Below are 27,757 nucleotides of genomic sequence, written 5' to 3'. Positions count from 1 at the left end.
TTTTTTTTTTTTTTTTTTTTTTTTTTTGTGGAGTTGCTTTTTCACTTGGGAATAAAACTGGTGGATATCACTTCATATGATTTAGTACCACCAGGGAATAGAAACTTCTCATTTAATAATCAAGTGGTTTCTATTTGTAATATTGTGTAGCCTTCTTGTTATTTATTCTTTATACAGTTATTGATCATACCAATCCCTCCTCTGGAAGTAACATCATTTTAAATTTTATAGGCACAAATAGGCCACTGTAATTCCTCAAAAAGCCAATACACAACATGTGCATAATCGTCCCTACTGCTGTGTCATTTTGTGTTTTCTCATCGTATACCTAGAGCGTGTGAGCAGAGGGCAGAGTGGTCATAGAGGTCTTTCGTGATGGACACTGTCCTCAGTTTCTACTTTGATACTGAGATATTCAGATTATTTCCTTCATACAACCTTTCTTGAATATTACCTTTATCCTGGAGACAGCAAGATCTTAAATTAGAAGGAAACTTCCATTAAAATCCCATCTGTGGTGCTTCCAGCGTTTCTGTTCTTGACGTGATTCTTGAAAACATATTCCTTCCGTAACACCTGGTCCTGTACTTCCACATCCCTGCACTCCCTAGAGCTTATCAGTTAAAAAAAAAAATGTCTCTACTTTCAGGGTAACAAATCCTCCAAAGATACCCAAGCCTCATTCATATGCTGAATGGCACGCTAAGGTTTTACAAGGAAGTGGTGGGAGCACTTGTTCCGTGCATTTCTAATGGCTGTGAAGCCACTGCAGCTAATAGATGAGAACTGAATAAATCCTCCACTTGTTTAAGCTGATAATACTTTTGCCAGCTCAGTGCAGCAAAAGCTCTGTGCGAAGTTCCTTAGCTAGGATTCCTTGACTCAGCACCCAAGCCACTTCCAATTACCTTGAAGAATGTGGCAATAGTTGAATGCAAAGAGGTATTTTATGCGATCAGACTGCGAACAGCTGATGAAGATTAGGCTCCTAAGCAGGCCGAAAGGAAACACTTAATTATCATGCTGCAAGTATCCTCTCTGCAAGGATGGTAATGAGTTAGGATGAGTTGTGAGTCCATCTTGCTTCAAAGTTTTACTGTCTGGGTCTATTCACTTCCCATCTTCACTCCCTGAGAGGTAAGACATGTATCTCCCCTGCCAAGTTCAAATCTTTGCTCCTCTACACTCCTGTAAAAAAAATAAACAAAAACATTATCTTTCCAGGCCCATGCCTGCCAGCTACACCTTCCTCTACTCTTACCACCTCATCTCCTGCCCCATAGTACTGCCCTCAACACCTCGCTTCGGGGTCACACTTTTCTTTATTCTTACCCTCTAGCTCTTGGATGACTTCCATGGGCCTTTAGACTCCATGGTCAACAGACAGTCCCTCATTGCCTTTGTTTCTGTACATTCCACATTAGCTCTACCTGCCACAGGACAGTCTCTACCTGGCTCTTGACATTTTTCTGAATTGCACCATCTTTTAAATCAAATGCCTGGCCCTCTGGCAAGGACCTCCTTCCTGTCCTTCTAGCTCTCACACTCTAGTTAGCATACTGTTTCTGGACGTTTCACCCCCCTAGTTTCTCTCCCTCTACAGGGTCCCTCCTCTCACGTCCTTATTCCTTTATCTTGCCAATTTAGATCCTTTCCTCAATTCATTTATCCATTCAACTAATTCTTGATTTCCTACTGTTTGCATTACTCATCCCCGAGAATATAGCAGTAAGTAGCAAAGACTAGACACCTGACCTTGTGGAAGGCACATCCAACCATGCTCCTGCTGAACCCTGAATCACTCATCTCTTCTCTATCACATCCTCCTGGAAAAATTCTGTCCGCAATCATGTTAGGTATGTACCATCTCTGCTTTTACACCCAGATTCCTGGGTGCTGCTAACAAAGACAAACTGCAGAGCCGTAGGAAGTGATGCCACATATGTGGTTAAGCAAAATAAAATAAAAATGTGTTTTATAAATCGGATCTATTCCTAATAATCCTCCCTCTGAATCCCCTGCAGAACCCAGGACAGTCCTGTCATAATAAAACAGTGAGCACTAGTGTTTATTGTAGTGAGTGCTACATAAAAAACACGCCCCATTAACATGGCTCCCTCCTGTCTCATGCCCTTCTGTACCTCCACCACCTGGCCCCATGCCCAACGCACAGAAGCTATGAAGGTAGATTTTGCAAATAAATCTGTATCTCACAAACAAGAAAACTGAGGTTGAAAGCAGCTCAGTAACTTGCCCAAGGTCACACACTAGCAAGTACAAGCCAGCACTGCCAACGTGAGAACTGCAGCTCTGGACACCCCACAGCCCCAGTCTATCCCACTGAGTGCACACTGTTTGTGTCATGTCAGCACCACTAAGGAAGCCATCAAACCTAGTGAGGGCTAGGGTTGTGTCTGCTTTGCTCTCTCTTCCAGTATCATTGCCATTTGAGAAAGAAAGAAAAAAGAGAGAGAGAGGGAAAGAAAGAAAGAAAGAAGAAAGAAAGAAAGAAAGAAAGAGAGAGAGAGAAAGAAAGAAAGAAAGAGAAAGAAAGAGAAAGAAAGAAAGAAAGAAAGAAAGAAAGAAAGAAAAAGAAAGAAAGAAAGAAAAAGAAAGAATCTTTAAAGAGAGAGATCAAATGGGGAGGGGGGTGAAATGTTTATCTTCTCTGATTGTGAGGAGTAACTGTGGCTGAATATGCTGTTGTCAAAAGTACTAATGCCTTTCTAAAGTGCCTTCTCGATTTCTCTTGCCATAGTTGGGTTTAAGGCAGCTGTACTAAATATAGAAGGCCCAGGATCTCTAAATGACCTATTTAATAACATTTCTCCTTTGTGCTCCAGACGTTTCTTAAAAACAAAACAAAACAAAACAAAACAAAAACAGGTTTGAATAAATAAATCCCGTTTTCATGGTAATTAATTGCAGATGCATCTGAAAGATAAAATGTGGCATTTTCATCACGTTTTTGAACAGATATAGCAGAGCCAGGATGATTTGCAAAAGATAGCAACATGTTCTGAAATGTATGCTACGAGTGTCTTAAAAATGTTAAATATCTACTGCAATTCTACTGTTTCCTGTTACAGATTTTAACATCTTACACATTTAATGTCCAAAACCAAAGACAAGGAGAGGAGATCCTCAGCCTGACATAGAAACCTCCATTTACAGAGACACTGCTACAAAGAATTTGCTTCTACAGCTGAAGTGTGAAGATATTTTATCAGTTTATCTAGATTTCTGTTGTGGCTGAGACTACGTACGCGGAGGGGAGAGAGTGATGGGCAGGATATAAAAAGTGAGCCTGCAGATGGGAAGGAAGCCCCCTGAGAGAAGATGGCATTAAATGACATCTTCATATTCCAGAGCCATGGCTGGCTAAGTGGACTGTACAGCAGAGTAGCCAACTGGATAAGTGCCGTCCTAGGCAAATTCAACCAGAATCTCTTGGAGTGGGATGGAGGCATCAGCACACTTTCAAACTCCCGAGGTAACCAAAGTCCAACCAAGCCTGAGAAAATCGGTTCTGGGGTCTCTGGTGCAGACTCAGATGTTCAGAAGCGGAGGTCACAGTGGCTCATCTCAACAAGGCCGAGTGTGTGCCCTCATGCTTTGCGTGCTCCCCAGCAAACCTTCTGTTCCTTTGTATTTTCCCCCATTTCTCTTTCAGGATACATTTAGTTTCTCATGCTAGCTTTCTTCATTGCTGTTACCTTCTCTCCATCCAAACGGTCCATGTGCAAATTATTTTTAACCAAAACCCCGACTTTGTTTTTCATGTATATATCTTGTCCATATTTTTAACCCCAAACCTTCCCTGGTGCTCCCTCCACTCCAGCATCCCCAGCACCTATGGTTCTGGTTCTATCAGGAAGCCAACTGTTTGGAAGTGAGCACCCAGGAGAGCAGTTCTAATGACAAAAGGCCTAAATGGCTTCAAACTTCCTTACATCACCTGTTCTTTAAGCCAATTAGAGTCACATTATTAGAAGCTGGGCCCCAAAAGCTACTGACACCTCTGAATTTTCTCAGATGCTATCTCTCCTTTTGGTATTCTTGCCAAGGTTTAGCAGATACATAGATAGACTCCCCTGTCTTGCGCCTCAGAAACAACAGGGTTATTTTTGCTTTGTCCAGGATGATTCAATGTAGCCATTATTAGCACTGTTATACATCCCAGAGAATAAAGGAGGTTGGCTTTGTGAGGTCATGAACCTTGCTTTATTAAATTTGAGTTTTATTAAATATATAATACTTGATTTCTTTCCAGTAAAAATTTTTAACTGTGGGCAAAGAAAAGGCACATGTGCTATAATTTAGTTGTGCAATAAATTGGCTGGCTTAATGTAATGATCAATTATTAATGAATTAGTAACAAATAAATAAATTCCATAGATTATCCCAAAGATTCCTTTTAGCTAATAATGATCGCTGCTTCTCTCACTGAACATTTAATAGGAGCTGCTAAGAAGTTGCAAAATTAGCAGAGTAAAGTTTCATTACCTTTTGATTTCCCTATCTGCCTTCTAATGAGAGATCTAATGAGCAAAGAAGTGGCCAGGAGGAGGTAGTGAAAAAGAGAGAAAGAAAATAAATGCGAAAGGACTAAGACACATAGAACTAAGTGCATTTCCTTCCCTACTCACTATTTAAGAGTCTCCTCTCTTTTTTATAAGACTACAGTGTATGCCCGAGTTAGAACTATAGTACTAATACAATGTCATGAACAACAGTCATGTCCAATACACTGAGGTACCTTAGGAAAATCCAAGAATTCTTTAAAGACACACAGCACAATTCTATTCATTCCTATTTTATTTAGCCAGGGTGTTTGAGTAAACATTAAAGTTAAGGCTCTTCAAAGGAATCTTTCTTCAATCTGGTACAAATGAGCAGATGATCAACATACATTTACTCAAAAAAAAAAAAAAATCATCTCCTTGGCCGGTTTATCTTTGGCAGTGCGTGAAAATCACTGTTATTCACTCCATACTCAGATCTTGCTTTTGCCTTCCCTACCACCACATGGTGGGTCACCATACTCACATAATTAACCTGCCACTGTTCTGAATGGCTTTGTTGTATTTCCAAATATTGAACCCATCTTCAAATAAAGATTTACCGTCTCACAGAATATTAAAGTCAATGAGTCTTGATATTGGAAAGCAATTTCGAAAGGAAACATGATGTAAGACTATTAAATAACAATAGCATGGCTTGACAATCCTACTTTGTGTATGATTCTGGATGAATTATGTTCCTCCGAACCAAGGACAGCCCCGAAAGGCAGACCTTCCATTTCCTGGTGCCACTAGGGGTATGTGTTACTTGATTGACCAAGCTATGGAGGTGAAGTGAACAATTTTAGGGTCCTACCTAAAGATCTTTCCAAATTATTAATTCAAAGTTGTAAGAAAATTGTGACACTAAATCCAATGCATAGCCATAACGCACAAGGCCCTAGATCTTCAGCTTCTTTGAAATTATTTTTAAAAGCATGTTTCCAAAAACCAAAACCAAGTCACCTAATTCAGAAGAACACTGATGTAAACTTATAAAGGCATAATATGATGTTTGGGGAAAGCTGTCTAACACTGTAAAAAAATAAATAAATAAAGATAAATGATAAATTTGGGAGTCTAAAACCTCAGTCCTGATAAGAATATGATTCAATTTGAATGTAAAAAGCATAGTCACTCTTCCACACTATCCTTTTTCCATACTTATTTTTAGAGATAATACTTAAATAAATCACCAGAAAGCAAGATGATTATTAATTATTTACTTATTTGGGGTCAAACCTTTTTAGTTTTCACTGAATTACTTATTTACAAATGAAAAACAGTTCAGAAATCCCCAACATATTGACCTAGAACATAAACTGCACATCTTTTTCCTCTTACAAAGCTATTTTTAATATGAGCAATTATTAATGCATTCATTCCCAAATGGAGGGAAAAAACACTGCTCTACAATTAATGTAGTGTTGAGTCCAGTATTTTTCCATTTCTGTTAAAAAGCAACAGACTGTCCAGTACTCACAATGGAGAAGTGAGATGTGACATTTGGTGCAGTCAAGAACACTTCTAACACTAGGACTAACTTCTAACTTCTTCTATTTCTTCTATATCTAACTGCTAACTTCTTCCTGTTTCTATTGTGGTTCTTTGCCCACCCAGCACCCATTTCCCAGTGTTTTCATGTGTGTGCCCACCCTTTATTATGAGGTAGCCCATGTGCTTCAGAGAGAGCTGATCTAACCTCCAGACCTGATTAGGTTAAGGGGACCATTTTACCCTTTGTCACTGATGAACTCAATAATGCAGGGCTAGGCCAATCATTTTCATGAAATGTTCTTGGCTAAAGGGATTGGTGAAACAACTGGCAGGTAACCCATTACTGGCCAGTAAAACATAATTAGTTATTGCTCAGGGCACTGAAAAAGAGATATCTTTGCTTCTATTAGAGAACCACTGGAACAGATCACCTCTCCTTCTCTGAACTTCAATACTACGTGAGGCTTCGACACGTCCCAGCCACAGCAGGCAGTGGTGGCTGATTCAGGGAAACAAGACAGGAGTCCTGAGCAAACGAGGTCTGACTTCTGTCCCACATCTGTTTTCCTTTAAGTGAACAATGCATTTCCCATATTTTATTAGCTTGAATTTTCTTCCTTTCTATTATACGTAATCCCAAATACTTTTTTTGACATGTCCAAGAATGTTTTTTAAAGGACTCTTCCTAATACGCAAATACGGAAAAACAACCCAAATGTTCACAAACTGTAGAACAGTTAAACTATAAAATTCAAATGATGGAATATTATATGGCAATGAAACAGAATAAAGTACCGCAATATGAAACAGGAGGTATAAATCTCAAAGACAAAACTTTGAGTTTAGGAGGCTACATACAATGGATCCATTTCCTATAATTTCATTTATATTAAGTTCAAAAACAGACAAACTAATCCATGTTGATAGAAGTCTGAAGTATAGTGGTTCCCTATAACCCAAAACTGTTTGACGTATTCTTTGATCATAGTCACAATACTTCTTCAAGTTTTATATCCCAGATTTCTCTACACATTCAAAGGCCTGTCCCCTTACAACTGCCTATTCTGTTCTTTTAGCAGTTTAATTTCATTTTTCCCAGCAAATCTTTCCTGCTTTACCTGGAATCAATCTAATTTCAAATATCTAAATTTACCGGGGGTGGGAAGGGGTGGTGGGGCGTGGATATGAACACACATAAGTATCTATTTTCTGTGCATCTCAGTACAAAATATATTTGTATACCATATGACGCCTAATATACTCAGAAGTTTCATGATTTAAAAAATAGTCTGGACTCAAAACAAAACAAAATAAAACACCCCACATCAAAAACACCTTATAATAATTAGTTTCAAAAATACCAGTGGCCTTCTAAACTACTGTCGCCCAACATCTACATTATGAAAATGGAGGTAAATGCAGAAGCTCACAGTGTCAGCAATGTTTAAAAAAAAAAAAAAAAAGGCAGTCTCTTAAACTGGAGATTTTGGACTCAGAAGGTCTGGGATGTATTTAAGATAGGTGAGTATATCTTTGACAGAGTTGAGAATCAGGAGTGATATTTTTAAAAGTAGCAAAAGAAATGTTGTGTGCTTGCTGTTGTTTTGAAAATATTTTGTATACTTTTCCAGTCCCCTGGCTTGGGGAGTCGGTTCCCCATAGTGGGAGACCTGGCTTCAGACTTGGCCTTCTTACCTCACAGGGGGTGAAGGTCATGGGCCAGCAGGGTTGGAGCATTGCTGAGTTTCCAAGCCCCCCTGGCATGTCAGGAATCAGGCCGGGGGGTTGGCGCAGGTACTGAGGTGTTCTGTGGGGCTGGTAGGGGGTTGGTGCCCCAAGGCAGCCTTGAGACCTCTCAGCCAGAGGGCAAGCTGGGAGCAGAGAGAGAGAACAAATCCGAGGGGGTCCTCCCCGCAGTCCTGTGCTCCCTCACTAGAGGCTGTGAAGCTGTCAGGAAGCTGGAGCAAATCCCTGGGGAGTCCCAGAACAGCAAAGTTCTGCAGAAAGACCTGGAATAATTTGCCAAGCTCCTGAAGCAGAAGGGGATCACCCCGAAATAGGCTCAGGCCAACGTGGGGCTCACGCTGAGGGTTCTCTATGGGAAGGTGTTCAGCCAAATAACCCTCTGCCATTTGGAGACTCTGTGGCTCAGTTTCAAGAACACGTGCAAGCTGGGGCCCCTGCTGCAGAAGTGGATGAAGGAAGCTGACCACGATGAAAATCTGTTGGAGATATGCAGAACAGAGACCCTCGTACAGGCCCGAAAGGGAAAGTGAACAAGTCTGCAGAACCGAGGGAGAGGCACCCTGCAGAGCATGTGCCCGCAATGCCCGAAACCCACCCTGCCATGCAGCCCATCCGCCACGTGGCTCCGCAGCTCGGGCGTCAGAGGGATGTGGTCCGAGGGTGTTTCTGCAATCGTCACGAGAAGGGCAAAGGATCAAGCGGTGAGTATTCACAAGGAGAGGATTTTGAAGCTGCTGGGTCCCCTTTCTCAGGGGCACCAGTATACTTCCTTCTGGCACCAATGCCCCATTTTGGCATTCCAGGCTATGGTGGCCCTCACGTCACTGGGCTGTACCCCTCAGTCCCTTTCCCGGAGGTTGAAGCCTCTCCCTCTCTGCCTGTCACCACTCTGGACTCTCCCATGCATTCAAACCCAGGTGCTGGCCCTTCCCAGGAAATGGGGGTTGGGAGGGAGGGCTGCAGAGGAAAGGGGGAGAGCTAAGGAAAGAGAACCTGGGGTTTGTACCAGGCTTTAGGATTAAGTTCTTCATTCCCTAAGAAAGGATTTGGGAACACAAAGGGTATGGGGGCAGGGAGTTTGGGGGAACTAGTTGGAGGGAAGGTAAAGTTCAAGGATGTTCTTGTTTTTAATCCCCACATCACTCATCACTTTGTTCTTAAATAAAGAAGGCTGCAACACAATAGGTGGGGGGAAATGTATTTTGACTTAGGAGTAGAAAATTGTGTAATAGCAATAGCAAAGACTACTTGAAATCTTACCTGAATCCAGGTATTTCATGAAAGAAGATAACAGGATGGGGAAAACACTTCTCTTCCACATATATCATAGAACAGAGAACAAGACAACCCTGAAAATTACATTTGATTTGAGACAAGATGACTATAGACTTTCTTAATTAACCATGCCAACAGGCTTAAAGACTACTAGGGAACACAGAGCTCCAAAAGCATCAGATCCTAGTAGAAAGTTAAGAAGAATACATTAAAGTTCCAATAGGGTTTAAAAATTTACGTGGTAATGTAATTAATAGTAGAAACTTGTACAAACTTCAGCCATTGTCACATCCTAGTCAGGCAATACCTTAAATCTTGCCCCCAAATTCCTTTACCCATTATCTGAAGAGGTCATTCCATTTTAACTATCGCTTTATATAAGAATTGTTCTTTTTAAAAAACTGTATTTAAATACAGATGCCCATATCCTGCTTCTTATTCATCTATCAGTTATCCTATGAGACGATGTAAAAACTTTGGCTTTGGTATTAATTACTTATGTGATCTTGGGCGAGTATCTTAATCTTAGTATGCCTCAGTTTCCCTATCTACACATTGGGGATATTTGTACATGCTTATAAGAAATTATCTAGTGTATTACATTAGATAGCTTTTGGAAGGTATTTACATAATGTCTAGTACATGGCAAAAATCCAACAAAGTTAAACTGTGGCCATTACTATTAATGTCTTCTCTCTAAGTTGGCAGCAGCATGCCACTTGTAGCTGCTACAGAGAAGGCAAGAGGAGGGACTCACAAAGAACTGAGAGACTGATCCAGGAAGAAAACACCCTTTCTAAAACTGTACTTCCGGTTCTAGTATATAACCCATGGCTGCCTTGATAAGCAGAAAATCCTCTCTACTCTTTCAATGCTATTTGATATTTCAAAATAAATTAAAAATTAGAATCAGAAGAAATCAAACCAATTTTAAAATTAAATGTGTTTATCCATGATTTGCCCATGCCCCTCCCATAAATACTAGATATTCTAATATGTTCCCCTAGGATAGTGTTTCATAAACCATGGTCCTATACCACTAATATTAGAATCACCCCAGGTGAGGCAACTTATTAAAATGCAAATTATTTGGTTCCCAGCCCAGACTGAAGGAAGAAATGTAGTGGTGAGCGGGGAGAGGTTTTGAGAACCTTCAATTTTTGCAGTCGCCTGAGGTAAATTTTTATGTACACTTAGATGTGCAAAATAATAATCAAGGGCATTGGCTTTCAAGTGTGAGTCTGACTAGTAGCATTCGTGTCACATAGGAACTTGTGGGATATACAAAATCTCAAGCTCCACCCCAGACCTGCAGAATCAAACCTGGGCATGTGCCTTCTAGGTGATTCTGTGGCATGTTAAAGTTTGAGAAGTACTGCTTTACAGTCTTGCTATTCAAAGTGGTCTAAGAAGCAATGCTTAGGCATCACCTGAGAGTTCGTTAGAAATCAGAAATTTGGGATTGCAATGCCATCAGCTTTGTTCTTTCCCAAGACTGCTTCACCCTAGTACAAATAAGTCAGATTTTAAAATTTGAAAAGATGGCCAGGTTATTTCTATGCACATTAAAATCTGAGAAATGTAGAGCTAGGTCAGTGTTTTTCAAACTTCTATGAAAGTAAAAATATAACTTTCTAAGCTCCTTCCCTGGAGATTCTGACTTTGAGGGTCTGGAATGATTTTAAGACTTTTTATGTATTAACATGAACCTTAGGTAATTGATGTTATCAGCAAAGTTCAGGAAATATGGCTTTGGAGACAAATTCCTGGGTACCACCTAAATCACAAATCATTTCTCTATATCAGGTTTCTCAATTTTGGCATTATAAACGTTATGGGCCAGATAAATTTTTGTTGGCAGGGCCATTCTGTGAGTAGGGTGTTCGGCAAAGTTCTTGGCCTCTCCCCACTAGATGTCAGTAGCAGCCTCTCCACTCATGACAATTAAAAATATCTCCAAACATTGACAAATGTCCCCTAGGGGAAAAGACCCCCCCATTCTCCATCAAGAACCACCACTGTAGAAGGTGACCCTTATAGTCACCTATTATTTTATAATAGGCTACTCAGAAGCTTAGGAGCTTAAAACAATCACCATGTGGTTCTTCTTGAAAGCCAAGAACTTAAGGCAGGGTTGGCTGAGTGGTTCTTCTTCACTTGGCATCCTCTAATGCTATTAGCCTCTGAACTGGAATATCCATAAATACCTAACGTCTTGTCATTTAGGGCTTTCTCTGTCCATGTGATGGCTCAGAATTTGGCCGCCCAAGCTAAGGTTCTTTAAAACATGGTGGATGGATTCTCAAGAGAGAAAGCAGATGCTTCCAGGCTTCTTAATGGCTAAGCATGAAATTGTCACAGGGTTGTTTCCTCCATGTTTTATGAATCAAAGTGAATCACAAAGGCAGCCCAGATTCAAGGGGAGGCACATGGACCCTATGTACTACAGGATGGAAGGGTTGACAGCGGTCACCTTTGGAGACTACTTACCGCCGTGAGTTTTGCAGATACAGTCCACTTTAAGAACAGAAATTGCTATACCATGTGTTTTTTTACACATCTCTAGCATGTTTATCTAAAATACTGAGAATTCAATAAAATATTGTCCCTTAGCATTCCTTTTTTAAAAATTTTAATTCTAGTATAATTAACATATAGTGTTATATTAGTTTCAAGTGTATGATATAGTAATTCAACAGTTCCGTTTATTACTCAGTGCTCATCAAGATTAGTAGTGTGCTCTCAATCCCCACCACCTATTTCACCCATCCCTACCCCCACCACCAACCCTTTGGTAACCACCAGTTTGTTCTCTATAGTTAGGAGTCTGTTTTTGGTTTGTCTCTTTTTTTCCTCCTTTGTTCATTTGTTTTGTTTTGTTTCTTATATTCCACATATGAGTGAAATCATATGGTATTTGTCTTTTCCTGATTGATTTATTTCACTTAGCATTGTACTCTCAAGATCCATCCATGCTGTTGCAAATGGCAAGATTTCATTCTTTTTGATGGCTGAATAATAATCCTCTGTGTGTGTGTGTGTGTGTGTGTGTGTGTGTGACATCTTTATCTATTTATCTATTAATGGACATTTTGGGGCTGCTTCCATAACTTGGCTATTGTAAATGTTGCAGTAGACATAGGGGTTCATGTAACCCTTGGATCTAGTGTTTTGTACTTTTTGGGATAAATACCCAATAGTGTGATTATTGGATCATAGAGTAGTAATTGTTTGAGCAACCTCCATACTCTCTTCCACAGAGGCTGCACCAGTTTACATTTCCCCCAACATGCACAAGTGTTCCTTTTTCTCCACATCCTCACCAACACGTTTTTCTTGAGTTTTTGACTCTAGCCGTTCTGACAGGTATGAGGTATCTCATTGTGGTTTTGATTTGCATTTCCCTGATGATGAGTGATGCTGAGGATCTTTTCATACTATGTCTATACATTCCATTAGACTTTCTATTTTTTCTCCTAAAAGATGCATTGTGGAAAGGATTTCTTCTGGCTTTCCAATTTCATTGTCTTCCTTTAGCCTCATCCCCATTTTGGGGATTAGACTTTTTGAATTATTACATACTGTAAAGTATACATAACTAAATTGCAGAGGTAGATGAGTTTTTACAGCCTGGACCAGGATACAGGTTATCAGCACCCCCAGAGCCTTCCAGTCACTACCTCCCTCCAAAAGTAACTACTGAATTCTATCACTGTGAATTAGTTTTGCCTACTTTTCAGTTTCACATAAATCGAGTCGTAGAATATCACCCTTTTGTTTTTGGCTTATTTTGCTCAATATCACGGCTGGAAGATTCATCTGTGTTGTTGTATAGAAAGCCTGACCCTTTTTACCTCTCCTTGAGTGGTATACTTACCCTACATCTCTTTTCTTCTCTTTGACCCTTTATTTCTCAGCTGCATTAATATTTTTTAAAAGTTGATTCTACAGGTCTTCTGATAAAAACTCATCATCAGACCCTGTATCTCTACTACTTTCAAAATAAAATCTAAATGCTCCACAATCTCATGCCAATCTATTTTTCAAATCTTACATTACTTACTACCCAGAATACCCAACTGGGATCCCACTTAATCTTTGACGTGCTCCATGTTTTCACTCAGTCTTTTACCATAGTCCAGATGGAGATATGGACTTCCTCTCAAAGTCCTGTCATTTTTGTTTTTCTTTACTCACTTGAGTTGGCTGGGCTTTCAATTATGACTTTTTAAGTAACTATACATTCCTGTAACTGGTCAGTTGAGATCTAATAACATAAGATTGTTAAGATCGTTTCTGGCTAGGCTGGAGAAAAACCTTGGGGTATAAAGTATTTCTTCTTTGAGATATCACCTCAATTATAAAGAGAAATTCTCAAAATATAAAACTTGACTGATACTTCAACACATAACATGGTCAGGAACAGGTAAAATAGAAGAGGTTCAGAGAAACAAGTGATCAGAGATCAAGTGAATAGAACTGCCTTATCTTGGAGAATTAATCATCTTCCGTACTACAAATATGTCAGGAGAAAGAGTGTTGGTTGAGTCTCTAATAAACACAGCTTTGGAGGGACCATCTACAAAGAATTAAAGGCATCAGAGAAGGCTAAGAGTCTAGGAAAAAGTAATTATCACTGACAGAACTGTAATTTTTTTTTTAACACGGAGTAGTAGAGATGAAAGATGTCTTTAATTATTTGAAAGAACATTATTTATGCTTCCAGTTAGTCTAGAATTGGGTCTAATCTGTGTGTGTCACTATGGTATAAACAGCATAGCACACAACGATCTCCCATCATCAGAGGTGGGAGCCCTGACTTAGGTTAAAGTTTTGTCTAATATAGGTAGTTCCCAACTGCTGGTATATTAACTAGAAGCGTGAGAGTCACTGTGGCACTTTTTACATGGCAAAATCTTCTAGTACCACTTCCTAACCTACTGCATCACATAGAACATAGTGTCTAAGAACATGCATTTTTAAGTAAGTGCCTATCAAGCTATAAGACCTCCTTTAACTCAAGAAATGTTTGCCTTTGATAGGAAAAGGTGTAAGAAAGTGTTTCAAATTGTTCCTAATTCAAAGGATTCTTTGGATTTCTAAGCTTAATATGGAAAACATTTTTTCCAATTACCTGAAGCTCCATCCATGTGTTCATTCGTTCGTTCGTTCGTTCATTCATTCATTCATTCTATATTCATTGGGTAGCTACCATATGTACTTACATGGAGTTAACACAATGAGTCAGGTCCCTGAACTCACAGAGTACCCAAATTTACAGGGAAAACAGACATGAAACCAACAGATAACAGAAAACAAATTTATACTTACTACTATGTCAAGCCATACAACTGTGATGAGTATAATGAAAGAAACTATGGCTTGATGCAGAGATGTTAATAAGGAAGTCTGATTGAGACTGGAGGTCAGAAACATTCCCACTAACAAAAAGGGCATTTAAGCTGAGGCTGAAGTATGGCAGGGGATTTTTCAGGCCATGAATGGTAGAAGGGAATTCCAAGCAGAGGGAACAGCACCTATGAAGAACTTGAAGTGGAAAGAAAGAATTTGTGTTTGTGAGGAACTCAAAGAAAGCCTGTGTGTTTGAAGCAGACAAGTGGTCCAAGATGATGCTGATAGTTAGACAGGGGCCAGAACATGCTCGGTGTGATGGCTGATTTTATGCGTCAACTTGTCTGGGCCACAGTTCCCAGATATTCAGTCAAACATTATTCTGGATGTTTCCATGATAGTGATTTGAATGAGATTAATATTTAAGTAGGTGGACCTTACGTAATGCAGATTGCCCTTCATAATGTGGTTGACCCTCATCCGACTGTTTGAAGTCCTAAACAAAGCAAAAGAATGACCTCACCAGGAAAGAGGGAATTCTGTCAGAAGACAGCCTTAGGGCTTGAACTGCTACACTGTCCCATCCCTGAGTTTCCAGTCTGTTGGCTCACCCTTCAAATCCAAGGCTTACCAGACTTTTATATATACACATATATTCTCTTGGTTCTGTTTTTCTGGAGAACGCTGATTAATACAACAAAAGCTGGAAAACTTATAATACATATTTTATTTTGCCAAACATTAGAATGGGAAGCCATCGCAGAGAAGTAGCATCAGCAAATATTGGTCATCACGCATTTAGTTTTTGTAGATACATTTTATCCTAGTATCTCCATATATAGACTTCTAGAAAGGGCTACCAGATTCATAGTGTCCCCTTAGCCCCTTTATCTCTTTAATATTCTCTCCCATGCATTTTATATCTTTCCTTTATCCCCCTATTATTTCATAAAGTCCAATCTCAAAAGTTCTGCAACTTCCTGTTTTAGAGGTTTTGCTGGGAAAAAAATCACTAAAATAAAGCAGCTCTGAAACCAATTTAACTCCATTGCTCCCAGCATATCAACTACATATAGTTCCAAAATCCCAATATTCTTTCTCTAGGATTTGCATGCACAACATATGTCATTGAATGACAAGAAAAAATTCAGCCCAGATCCCCAAGTTAAAACAAATGCCAATTTATTTTCTTCTCTAGAAATAAATCTATAAAGAACTTTCTTTGAATTGTGGCGCATGGTATGGAGGTCTTCTTGTAATTTATTTTCATAGCTCCCATCCAAGAGAAGTCACCAAACTACATCAAGTGAGACAGAGGCACCCTGACTGACTTACTAAAGCATGGAGGGATAGCAGAATTCTTCTTGAAGAATTCACACAATTCAGAGAGCAATTATAGCTCTCAGTTTTCTCACTAAGCAATACCTGCAAGACTTGGTTTTTAAAAAATAGTGAATGATATTTGGGCTTTCATCATCAGATATGTTTTTTAGAACCTACTATGTACAATGTCAGGTCTTAGGAATTGGATGACTGATAACATACACTAGTCATTCAACAAAAACATGATGCATGCCAAGTACTGTTCAAGCCTCTGGGGATACAGCAGTAAACAAGGAAACGTGAGGCATGGATCTTTCCTCTTCTATTGAATCTTCTTCTTTTTTTAATTCTGGAGGGGGTGAAATAGACAATAAAATGATAATTAAGCAAGATAATTTCAGAATCCAATAAGTGCTATGACTATAATCATAAAAAGAACACTTAACATATATTTTGTGCCAGAAACTGCATGAAGCATTTTACTCACATGAACTAATTTTACCTTCACAACAACCCTATGAGACAAGTACTATTATTATCTGCTTAACAGATTAGGACCCTTACTCATCAGGAGGTTAATGAATTTCGCTGAAACTAGGTAGAGCCAGGATGTGCCTCTGGGCCTCTGACTCCAGTTGTCTGTGCCTCTCACTTCCATGTTAGGTGGGTGGCTATGATAGGAAGGCAATGGGGCCCACTTAGAGGGAATAGTCAGAAAAGGACTCTCTGAGGATTGATGAAGCTCTGAGACGTAACTAAAGGATTCAAAACATTCCAGAACCCAAAAACCCAAGGATTCAAAACATTCTAGAACTCAAATGATGTCAACCATAAGTAGAAATATGACATCTAAAATAGCACAACAGTAGCACCTAACATTTTTGGAATGTCCCCTAGTTGCCAAACTGTGTTGAGTGCACTAACCATCAGCTCCATCTCAGTGAGTCCTCCCAATGTGCCTCTGTGGTAGTGCTATACATCCCCACTTCAGTGAGGAAAACAGGAGTTCAGAGATAATAGACAGCTTGCCTTGAGTCAGCAGGAGACCAGGAGTGATTCTGTGTACAGAGTGTAGAAACCAATTTGGTGACTGTAAAGGCAGGTAAATTGGAAACCACAAACTGAAAGAGGAAAGAAGAGTGTCTTAAATGAACAGAAAATATATTTTATACACAGAGTTTGTTTTTCTCTTCATTAATGGAGATGAACTCTGTGGCTTACTAGAGGATGTCTCAAGCAGAGAAAACATTTCTATGTGAAAAGAAATGGAGAACAGAATTGACATTTATTGCTTATTAGTTCCATATTAGGCACTGTATTCAGTGCTTTCTGGAGCCTGTGAATTATACCTTTTAAACTTGAAGCAATCAAGATCCCCACTAGCAGCTCAGGGTACTAAGTTCAAATCTACACTAATATCTGTCATTCCACTAATGCTTGATGCCATGAGGTTTCTTACAGGTGTCAGAAGTCTAGTCTCTAGTTGTATATTTATGTGCCAAAATTTCTATACTTTTTGTTGTAGCTAGAGCTCATATTTTAAACATACCTCTTATTACCTGTTAATTTAATAAATACCCCAACATCTTAAGTGTTGTGAGTCTATGTGACTAAATGAAAGAGAGAGCAAGAAAGAATAAGAGTGAGAGACAGAAAAACAAGAATGAAAGATAGCAAGAGATAGATAGAAAGAGAATGAATAGAAATGGGTATGTCACAAAACACCTTAGCTGTCACAAATGCTTCAAAGAAGTGGTGCCCATGTATTACCATTTATTACCTTAGCATAATTCAGAACATTGTTTGTTTGTTTGTTATTTGCACAATAGAAGTCAGGTCCCTGGTAGACTTAGAGGAAGTAAGAGGTCCACTGAATCCTTGGGCTTCCCAGAGTGGTCCAGTGGTCAACAAGGTTTCATGTTCCATCATGGAACTTCTAAGATAAACACAATTTCATGTTCTAATCATCCTTAAATGATGAAAAAGGGAATAATGAAAGCAAATGAACAACTTAAGAGTCTGTCTCTGCTTATAACCAAACCCACACAATCAGAAATCAGTGACCTATTTCCTTCTACTGCGGTGTTTCTCTAGTTCATAGACATTAATTCAGTTATTCATCCTTGCGGTCACCCATTTATCCTCTCAATAAACACACGCTGAGCACCTATTAATTATAGGCCTATGATCTTAACCAGAAGTATAGTTACAGGAATCATGAGCCTAGAGGTAATGACCAAAGTCTTGGACCTGGAAGAGATTTCCCAAAGGGGGGGGAAATCAGTGAAAAGAAATGAGGGCCAGCAACAGAACCCCCTGGATAAAGCTGACATTGAAGCATAAAGAATTATGAGCCAGGGAAGGAAAACTAGATGAAATGGTTGGAAAATTAGGAGGAAAACAGAAAAGGTCTAACTTTTTTAATAAGAAAGGAGGGCTTGACAAGATCCAAAACAGATGAAGACTGGATTAGTCCAGAGGCTTAGGTATCCGGGAGGTTCCCGGCAGATTTTCCCCTGTGACATCTTAGTGAAAGGTCGGAGGTAAAGGCCTGATTACTATGAACTGACAAGTGAAGGATAGGCATTGAGTGGAAACTGTAATGGGAGATTATCTACTTGAGGGGTCTGGCTGTGAAGAAAAACAGAAAGGGTGAGCAATAAAAGGATTTTCTAAGTCAAAGGACAATTTCTAGTATAAGATGGAGGTGACAAGCACATTCACAGGCTGTGTGGAAGGAACCAGTACAGAAAGAAAAATTGGAAATGCTGGAAAGAGAGAACAGAGGGTCAAAAGGCACTCAGATCAAGAGCACAGAAGCAGAGATATGCAACCTTTGAAGATAAGACACACCTTTTTCCTCCGGCACTGAAAAAGAGAATGAAATTAGATGCAATTCTATATTTTTAAAGTATAAGAAGAGGAAGTTGAAGGAGAGCACATCTAAAAATTCTGTTTTTCTAGGTGACAAAGGCAAAGTTCAACTAACCACTGGGAGGGTGAGGTAGAGAATTTGAGGGGGCTGGTGTGGTATGAAATACCTATGCTAGAGAGGAAAGAGAGGCGAATCAAGGGCATTTAGAATTACTGAGTAGACACAAAAGAACCATCTGAGTTTGACATTCACTTCATAGTGCTGAGCTACCGTGGCATTTCTTGAAGTCTGTCCCACGGTTCACCTGAATTAGATTTTCCTGGGGTCCTTGCTAATAATGCCAATTTCTGGATCCCATTCCAGACCCTACTACATCTTCTCAGTTGATTCTGGTGCTCACTGAAGTCTGGAACCACTGATCTGGACAGTTTCTCAAACTTTCTCAGTCCCCAAAATCACTTGTGCAGATTCTTAGACTTTGACCAGATCTATTGAATCAACATCCTCAGTAGAAAGTTCTGGGGGTCTGTACTATTAGTGAGAGGCCTCAATGTTTCTGATGACCAGTCAAGTTTAAGAACACAGATCTCAAGTTCAGATGTGATGGGAGTTGGCAGGAGTATTAATAATGGTGTGTGGGGGCACCTGGGTGGCTTAGTAGGTTAAGCATCTATCTTCAGCTCAGGTCATGATCCCAGAGTCCTGGGATCAAGCCCTGTGTCAGGCTCCCTGCTCAGCAGGAAATCTACTTCTCCCTCTCTCTCTGCCCCTCCCCCAACTCATGCATGCATATGCTATCTCTCTTTCTCTCTCTCCCCTTCTCTCTCTGAAATAAAAATCTTTAAAAAAGTAATGGTTTATGAGTTCACAAAAGATGATTTTTTAAATTTTATTTTTAAATTAATATAAAGTTGACATATTTGTGTCCATTTGTAAGAATTTGGGAACATATATAAATTTGTGTAATCATCACCACAATCAGAACAGTTGAATCAAGCAAAAAATAAAAATTGCTTGTGTATTACAGTCAAATACTGCCCTAGTCACTAGCAACAGTGATCTATTTTCTATCACTATAGTCTTGTCCTTTCAAGAATGTCTTATGTTATCATAAAGTGTGTAACCTTTTGAGATTGACTTGTTTCATTCAGCATAATGCCTTGAGATTCATCCAAATTGTTGCTGTTATCAACATTTTGTTCCTCTTTATAGCTGAATAGTATTCCAGTATATAGGTGTACCACAATTTATTTATATATTTACATATTAAAAGACATTCAGGTTGTTTTCAGTTTTTATAATTATGAAAAATTCTGTAATGAAGACATGCATGCAAATTTTTTATGTTCACATAAGCCTTCATATCTTTAGGTAAAGAGCTAGGAATAGGATTTCTATAAAATGGATTCTTAATTCATTAACAAATAGTTATTGAGCAGTCATTATGTATAAATTAAAGTTTTAACTGTCTAGGTGTAGAAAAGTTACCACAATGTTGAGTAAGGAGCAGAATGACCTTCAGCATGAGGTAGAAGAGATGGACATACCCATGGTCATTGCAGAACAGTCAAGTATGGTGAGATGGACATACCCATGGTCATTGCAGAACAGTCAAGTATGGTGTGAGGGGTAAGGGCTCATGGGAGAAGAAAAGACTGTGTGTGGGTTGAACAGCAACATATTCAACCTCAAGGTTGATATGATTATATGGAAGGACCACTTTCTCCTCTCATTGCCATAGCTAATATTACAGAACCCTGTGGGCTTGAAAGCTGTAACAAATCTAAAGCAAGTAAAACAACAAAACAAAACAAAACAAAACAAAACAAAAAGCAAAACAACTTTCATTGATATTTTTGCCCACCACTATACCAGAAGATTAGCACATAGTATGCAGTCAATGAATGCTTGGTAAAGAAAGTAGAGTCATGCGTATGTATGCTGGGGGCCAGAGGGCAGGACTATTTCAGAGGAGGTGGGTCAGTAAGTATGCAAGTTGTTAGTGCTGTAGGAAATGAGATCAGATACATTTAAATCATTGTTTATATTGTGAAAGCATTGCTTAGGGATGATGGGAAACAGATTCCCATATACCGGTACAGCTTTTATAGGATGCCTGCCTTACCTCTAGCTGAGATGAGCCAGTGGCTGTACTTGTCCTCCAAGTCTAGCACAATACTCCACTCAATGGCATGTGTTAAGTGAGGGTTCAGCTGTGCCTATATGTTCTACACAGGGAACCCCATAGTAAAAAACAACCCAACAGTAAACTGCTTGCAGGAGAGGCAGCCACAGCATAGTAACAAACCTGAAAAATGATGGTCTCTAGAGCTTTGGCCCACGCCAGCAATCAGAACTGGCAAAAACAATGCATCATGCTAGTACGAATTGAACTCTTTATGAAAAAGTTTGTAGAATAAAACAAAGTTGTCCAGGAAGTAAGCAAGAAGGGATGAAGGGCTATCAAATTTTGCTTCCAAACAAGCAAATAAGAGACCTAGAGTATCCCTTGGCTTTAAAAATAGGCCCAGGAAGCCCCTTTGTCTAAAAACAGTACATATCTGTTTTGAAAGCCACTTCTGAATCTTTATTTTTGACTAAGACAACATCCATTCAAGGAACATTACCAGAAGAGACACTGCATGTGGAAGATAAGTAATTGACAGCCTTAAGTTGGTCAAGGAATATCCTGGCTTATTTATATGAAAGGAAGGCCAAATGCCTGCTTTCCTTTGATCAAAATGCTTCTAAAACCATTCATATTTAAAAGACTATTAAGAAAGCAGAGAGAAGATATTTGCAAATAGCATCAAGGACATGTTACTTGACTAGAGGATAATCACAGTAATGACCATGTCTCCTGGTTTAGGACATGAGTCAGAAACAATACAGATGTGAGGACTCTATCGTTGTTCAACAACCTCTCAGAAAAGAACAATTTGTTTACCATGAAAGTTGTTTGTGGAAAATGCACGTGTGCACATCTGCGTGTGTATGTGTGTGTATAAAATATGCATGGCAATAGTCTCAGCAAAAGAGACGATGCTTAGTCATTCTAACATAGCACTGGAGGAATAACTATCCCTCATCCTGCAATGTTTTTCTACGATGCTTTATATTTGATTTGCAACCATTAAATTCCCGAATCCCTGGGGAGCATATAGGTGCAGGAATTATTTTTATCTGCTTGCTGATGGACACATATTTTAAATTTACCCTGCAAACCAGCTCTTTGCATCTTCCTTGAATCCATTATCCCATTACATAAGACAAAAGTTTGAGGTCATTGTGCTTCATGTCTCTCTTCCATCTATCCATACTCAACTCTTGGTAAGCTCCATAAACATTTCTTAGACTATTTCAAGGGAATAACAACACTAAGTGATAACAACAGCAATAGCAGACATCTTTCATTGAGCATTTAGTATATGTCAGATGACCTAAAGACTTCACAGCACTAACCCTCACTACAAAGCCAAGAGTCAGATAATCCTCATTTGACAGATAAGAAAATAAAAGTACATTAGAAAGAATAATACCTTGCTCAATATCATAACTGGAACAAAGAAGAGCCAGGAGTTGTAGGAGAAAGTGAGAAATCAAAGTAGCAAGTAGGAAAGATCAGTCTTTAGTCTCTAACCACCCTTGATTCATTCCTCCTCATGTGAGCATGTGTGTGCATGTGTGTGTACCTAAGATACCTATGTGTATAAGTGAATATACACATGTGTGTATATATGCATCATAGATGTCTATATATGGAAGCTCTATCCGTGTGTCACTATAAGGCTTCTGGTTTCACTGTTATGGAAAATAAACACCTGGCACCTCAGTCCATTACCACAGCCACCTCTCACTCTGGCAGAAATGGCTAACACAGAGCAAGTGGCCATACCACAGATCTATGACAGGAAAGGGGCCACTCAGACAGGAAGTTTAACTTCCAAAATCTTTTATTTTTAGATGAGACCACATAAAGAGCTACTGTCAATAGAAAGTAAATGGAAGGGATGGGAGTCACTTCAAAACCAAAGTTTTTAAGAAGCAGATATGTCTCTCTATTTCTCTTCACTATTTGGATGCAATAATGATGCAATCCTATGGAATGTCAGGGACACAAGATAATAAGAGCCTGAGTCCCAAAATCACCACACAGGAGAAAGCTACACACCACCATCACCATCACCATTAAAAACAATAAACTGTTTTTTGTATGAGTAAGAAATAAACTGTTTAGCTGCTCAAATGGAGAAATCTATTTGTAACCACTGTTTTTCCTTCCTTGCACATTCAAGAAGATCCTTTATTCTAATATTTTTACTCATCATTTCCTATTACTTTCACCTGCAGGAACCAGAAAATTTGTCCCAAAATGGCCAGATAGTAAATATTTTAGGCTTTGAGGTCCACAAAAGGTCACTGTGGCATATTATACTTTATTTTTAATGACTCTTTAAAAACGTTCAAAATAAAAGTCTTGGGGTGCCTGGATGGCTGAGTCAGTTATGCATTTGACTCTTGATTTCGGCTCAGGTCATGATGATCTCAGGGTTGTGAGATCAAGCCGTCCGTCGGGCTCCACACTGGGCAAGGACCCTGCTTGGAATTCTCTCTCTCCCTCTCTGCCTCTCCACCAGCTCTCTAAAAATATATAAAATAAAATAAAAGTTTTTGAATAGTCTTCACTTGAGGGCTATATAGAAACAGGCTGTGAGATGGATTTGGCATGTGGGCCATAGTTTGCCAACCCTTAACTTAGGAATATTTTGTCGGGCTAAAATTTTCATTATGAATCATATAATGTCACATACCCACTAACAAAGTTATTTGGGGCTACACTTCCTATTTTATTAGCCATGAAGTTTTTCTCCTAGATTTCAGACTCTTCCTCATGCCGGTTATGCTGAACTCCCATCTTCCAGTTATTCTCTAAAACAAGACCATCTCCTCATTCCCCACTTATACTCATCCCTTGCCCCATGTGTAGACCTCCCTTGTATAGTGCTTATCCATGATCTTGCCTAAAGTTCAACGCCATGTACAAGACCAGTCAATGCCCACTCTATGTCTTTCTTCCTCCATAAACTTTCACCAGTAAATTCTAATCCTTCCAGTTTTCTCTTTCTTCTGAGTTCCTGAAGGAGGAATCCTGCATTATACTATTTGGCACTTAATTATATTCTTGGGAATCAACTATGCACCAGTATTGTTCCAGGCCCTGAGACTGCGATAATGCATATGTCATATCCCTTGCCATTGAGAAATTTATGGAGGACTAAACAGACCAGCAAGCAATGACAATACAAGGTTATAAGTGCTACCAATAAGAATCAGAGAGCAGTGTGGGAAGTACATAGTGAATAGTTCATCTCATGACTTTTTTATTTTGTTTCAAAGGCACATCTTGTTGCTAGCTCAAGAAATGAAGATTGTGTATACATGTGTGTGTTCTCCCCTTTTGTATGGTGAGAGTATTTCAGAAGAGCTTTCATTTGATGGAGATACAAGAATTCAGATCAAATCAATTATTAATTCTGGCATACTTATATGAAAGGCAATGTTTCAGATACTTAGCTATACCAGAAGAAAATAAAATATCATTTATAATTATGCTAGTTTCAGGAAACTTTTGAAATTACTAACCATAGATGACTAATTAACACCAGATCATTAAAATAAAAATAAAAATGGAAAAGTAATATAGTACAAGGGCGACTGCAATTATTTCAGAAAGACAGACTAGAGATCGTTATCACAATGACATATGAAATATATCTCTGAGCTACGCAATAACCAATACAAATATACACAATAAAGAGAGAGAGATAGACAATATTGTCTGATGAAAGAAAGAGAATCAGTTAACCAGTATAGTTGAATTTTCTGGTGAGATATTTATTTTTAAAAAATAACTATGTCCTGAACTTACTCATTTTAATAAATCAAACCAAAATGTTTTTTAATGACCAGTTAGGAATAATACCAAGGTAATCAGTACAAAACCTTCCTGGCAGTAAAATTTAAAGAAAATGTATTGCCTGGATTCTTAGACAAGAAAATGTTCACATGTAACAATTTTTAAAAAATCAACTCTAGGGGTGCCTGGGTGGCTCAGTCGTTAAGCGTCTGCCTTCGGCTCAGGTTCTGGGATCGAGCCCCGCATCAAGCTCCTCCGATGGGAGCCTGCTTCTTCCTCTCCCACTTCCCCTGCTTTTGTTCCCTCTCTCACTGGTTGTCTCTCTCTCTGTCAAATAAATAAATAAAATCTTTTTAAACAAATAAAAAATAATTTTAAAAAATCAACTCTAGAAGAAGCCTAAGTTTACAGTACAGGGCTGTACTTGAATTTCTTAAGGAAAAAAGAAAAACAAAACAAAACTATGTGCCAAGCAGTTAACTTTTTGTTGATTTGAATTGATAGAGCAAAAAGGCAAAAAGAAAACAAAATTTGAAATGTGGGTGATTATTCAGTCCATTGCACTGCTTCTCCTGAATGTCAACGGACATGGGAAGGTTTCTGGCAGGTCCTGACTAGCAGTTGTTTAAAGAGGCGGCTCACTGTGGCATGGCTGGAAACCAGGTTTTGGCTCCTGGTCATGAGAGATGTGTGTCTGCTACAGCAGCCAGATTATGCCCATTGCAAAGGGGGCATTTTGTTAGGATAATTAAAGATCTTAACTCATATCTTTGTTGAGACAGAAGGCCCTATCACTTCCACCTGAAGATGGGGGAGAAAGGACAGGCCAAATTGGGCCTCATGAACACAATTTGCTCAATTTCCTGGTACAGTATTTAGATCCGGCCCTAGAAACGTAAGCATTGGCATGATTTGGAAACTTTGAAGGGCAGGTGTTCCCAGTTGGCTACATAAACCATAATGCATTGGCTCTCATAGGTTGGCATATATCAGAATCTCCTAGAGGGTTTGTTAAAACAGATGGCTGAGCCCCTCCCCATAGAGTCTAAGTCAGTAAATGAGATGTAAAGCCCAAGAATTTGCATTTCTCCTAGGTCATCAGTTACTATTGATTTAGGAACAACACCTTGAGAACTAATTCAATAATGAAATACTAGGATGTCTAGACAACATCTCATATTGAACAGCACTGTTTTTTAAATGGGCTTATTCCTATTGGTTAGCTGCAAAACAGCCGCAGAAAACTAATTAAAATGTCCAAACTCCTTGGGTAAATATCCAAGGAGTTACATGGTAGGATCCATCTGAAAATTGAGGAAAAATGGCTAAAATGATTATCTTCTTTTGGGCATAAATTGTCTTCAGGACTTCTCTGAGGTTTTTAATTAGTTAGTAGGCTCAGATGAACTTCTGGACATAATAAATAATACAATGGAGGCCAAACAAATCATTTCTCAAATCCCTATGTACAGTGTCATTGTGACATATAACCAGTCTTTCCAAACTCTCTGTGAAGGTGTCAAGGAAGATGTAACTATCAGAAGATGAAAGTATTTTCTTAGCCTTCATTATAATATGGCCTAGTAATTAAGGCTATGGTGCCTGCAATCAGACAGTTTAAATCTTTACTTCAGCATTTACTAATATGTCAATTTAGGCAAGTGTTTTCTTTTGTTTTGTTTTGTTTTAACTCTCCAAGCCTCTGTTTCCTTACTTATAAAATGCTAGTAATGCCCCTTAATCCACAGCACTTTGGGGAGAATAAAATTTTCAGATGTTTTCAAGACAATGAGAAGACAAGCTGCATAGAGGGAGAAAATATTTGCAAAGACACATCTGAAAAAGGACTGTTATCTAAATATGCAAAGAACTTTTATAACTCAACAAGTAAAAATAATCTGACTAAAAAAATGGGCCAAAGACCTTAAATGACACCACACCAAGGAAGATACACAGACAGCGAATAAGTATATGAGAAGATGCTTCACATCAGATGTTACTGGGGAAATGCAAATTAAAGCAATGATATACCACTGTACACATATTAGGATGGCCAAAATCCAGAACACTGGCAACACCAAATGCTGGTGACCATACAGAACAACAGAAATTCTCATTCATTGCTGGCAGGAAAGCAAAATGCTACTGCCACTTTGAAAGAGTTTGGCAGTTTCTTGTGAGTCTAAAAAAAAAAAAAATTCTTACAATATGATGCAGCAATTACACTCCTTGATATTTACCCAAGGAGTTGAAAACTTATGTTGATACAAAATCCTGCACACAAATGTTTATAGCAGTTTTGTTCATAATTGTTCAAAACTTGGAAGCAAACAAGATGCCCTTAGGCAGGTGAATGATAAGTAAACTGTGGCACATCAGACAATGGAATACTATCCAAGGCTAAAAGGAATGAGCTATCAGACCATGAAAAGACAAGGAGAAACCTTAAATGCATATTAAGCGAATGAAACCAATCTGTAAAGGCTGCATATGGTATGTTTCCAATTTATATGACATTCTGAAAAAAGAAAAACTATGGAGATGGCAAAAAAGATCAGTGGTTGTCAGGGGCTAGGGTGGGAGGAGGCATGAATATGCAGAGCACAGAAGACTTTTAGCAGTGAAAATACTCTGGGGACATCTGGGTGGCTCAGTTGGTTGGTTAATATTCTGCCTTCAGCTCAGGTCATGATATCAGGGTCCTGGGATGGAGCCCTGTGTCGGGCTCCCAGCTCAGCGGGGAGTCAGCTTCTCCTTCTCCCTCTGCTCCTTCCCTTTCCTGCTGCCCCAACTGGTGCTCTCTCTCCCTCTATCTCAAATAAATACATAAAAATCTTAAAAAAAAAAAAGAAAGAAAACACCCTGTATGATACTATAATGATGGACACGTGTCATTATATACTTGTCTAAACGCACAGAATGTACACTAAGAATGAACCCTACTATAAACTATGGTCTTTGGACAATCATGATGTGTCACTGTAAGTTCACCAATTTTAACAAATGTACTACTCTGGGGGGGAATGTTGATAATAGGGCAGGCGATGCATGCATGAGGCAGGGAGTTTATAGGCAATCTCCGCTCCTTTCCTTCAATTTTGCTGTGAGCATAAAACTGCTCTAAAAAACTTACCTTAATTAAAAAAAAATACAGAATGTATCAAAACAGTATAGTGAATGAAACACAGTAAATTCTCAATATTCGTATTC

The 27,757-nt window shown here is 39.0% G+C and overlaps 1 protein-coding gene and 1 pseudogene across 7 annotated transcripts in view; one reads left to right on the top strand and one right to left on the bottom strand.

The window, feature by feature from the left end:
• Positions 1-27,757, bottom strand: part of GRM7 (glutamate metabotropic receptor 7) — an 885,418-nt gene that overhangs the window by 535,664 nt on the left and 321,997 nt on the right. The window lies entirely within an intron of this gene.
• On the top strand, positions 3,340-8,787 carry LOC100483373 (annotated as a pseudogene).

This window comes from Ailuropoda melanoleuca, chromosome 4 (genome assembly GCF_002007445.2).
Source record: "Ailuropoda melanoleuca isolate Jingjing chromosome 4, ASM200744v2, whole genome shotgun sequence".
NCBI classification, from domain to species: Eukaryota; Metazoa; Chordata; class Mammalia; order Carnivora; family Ursidae; genus Ailuropoda; species Ailuropoda melanoleuca.
Note: the sequence above shows the minus strand (reverse complement) of the source record. Positions and strands in the feature narration are given on the sequence as shown.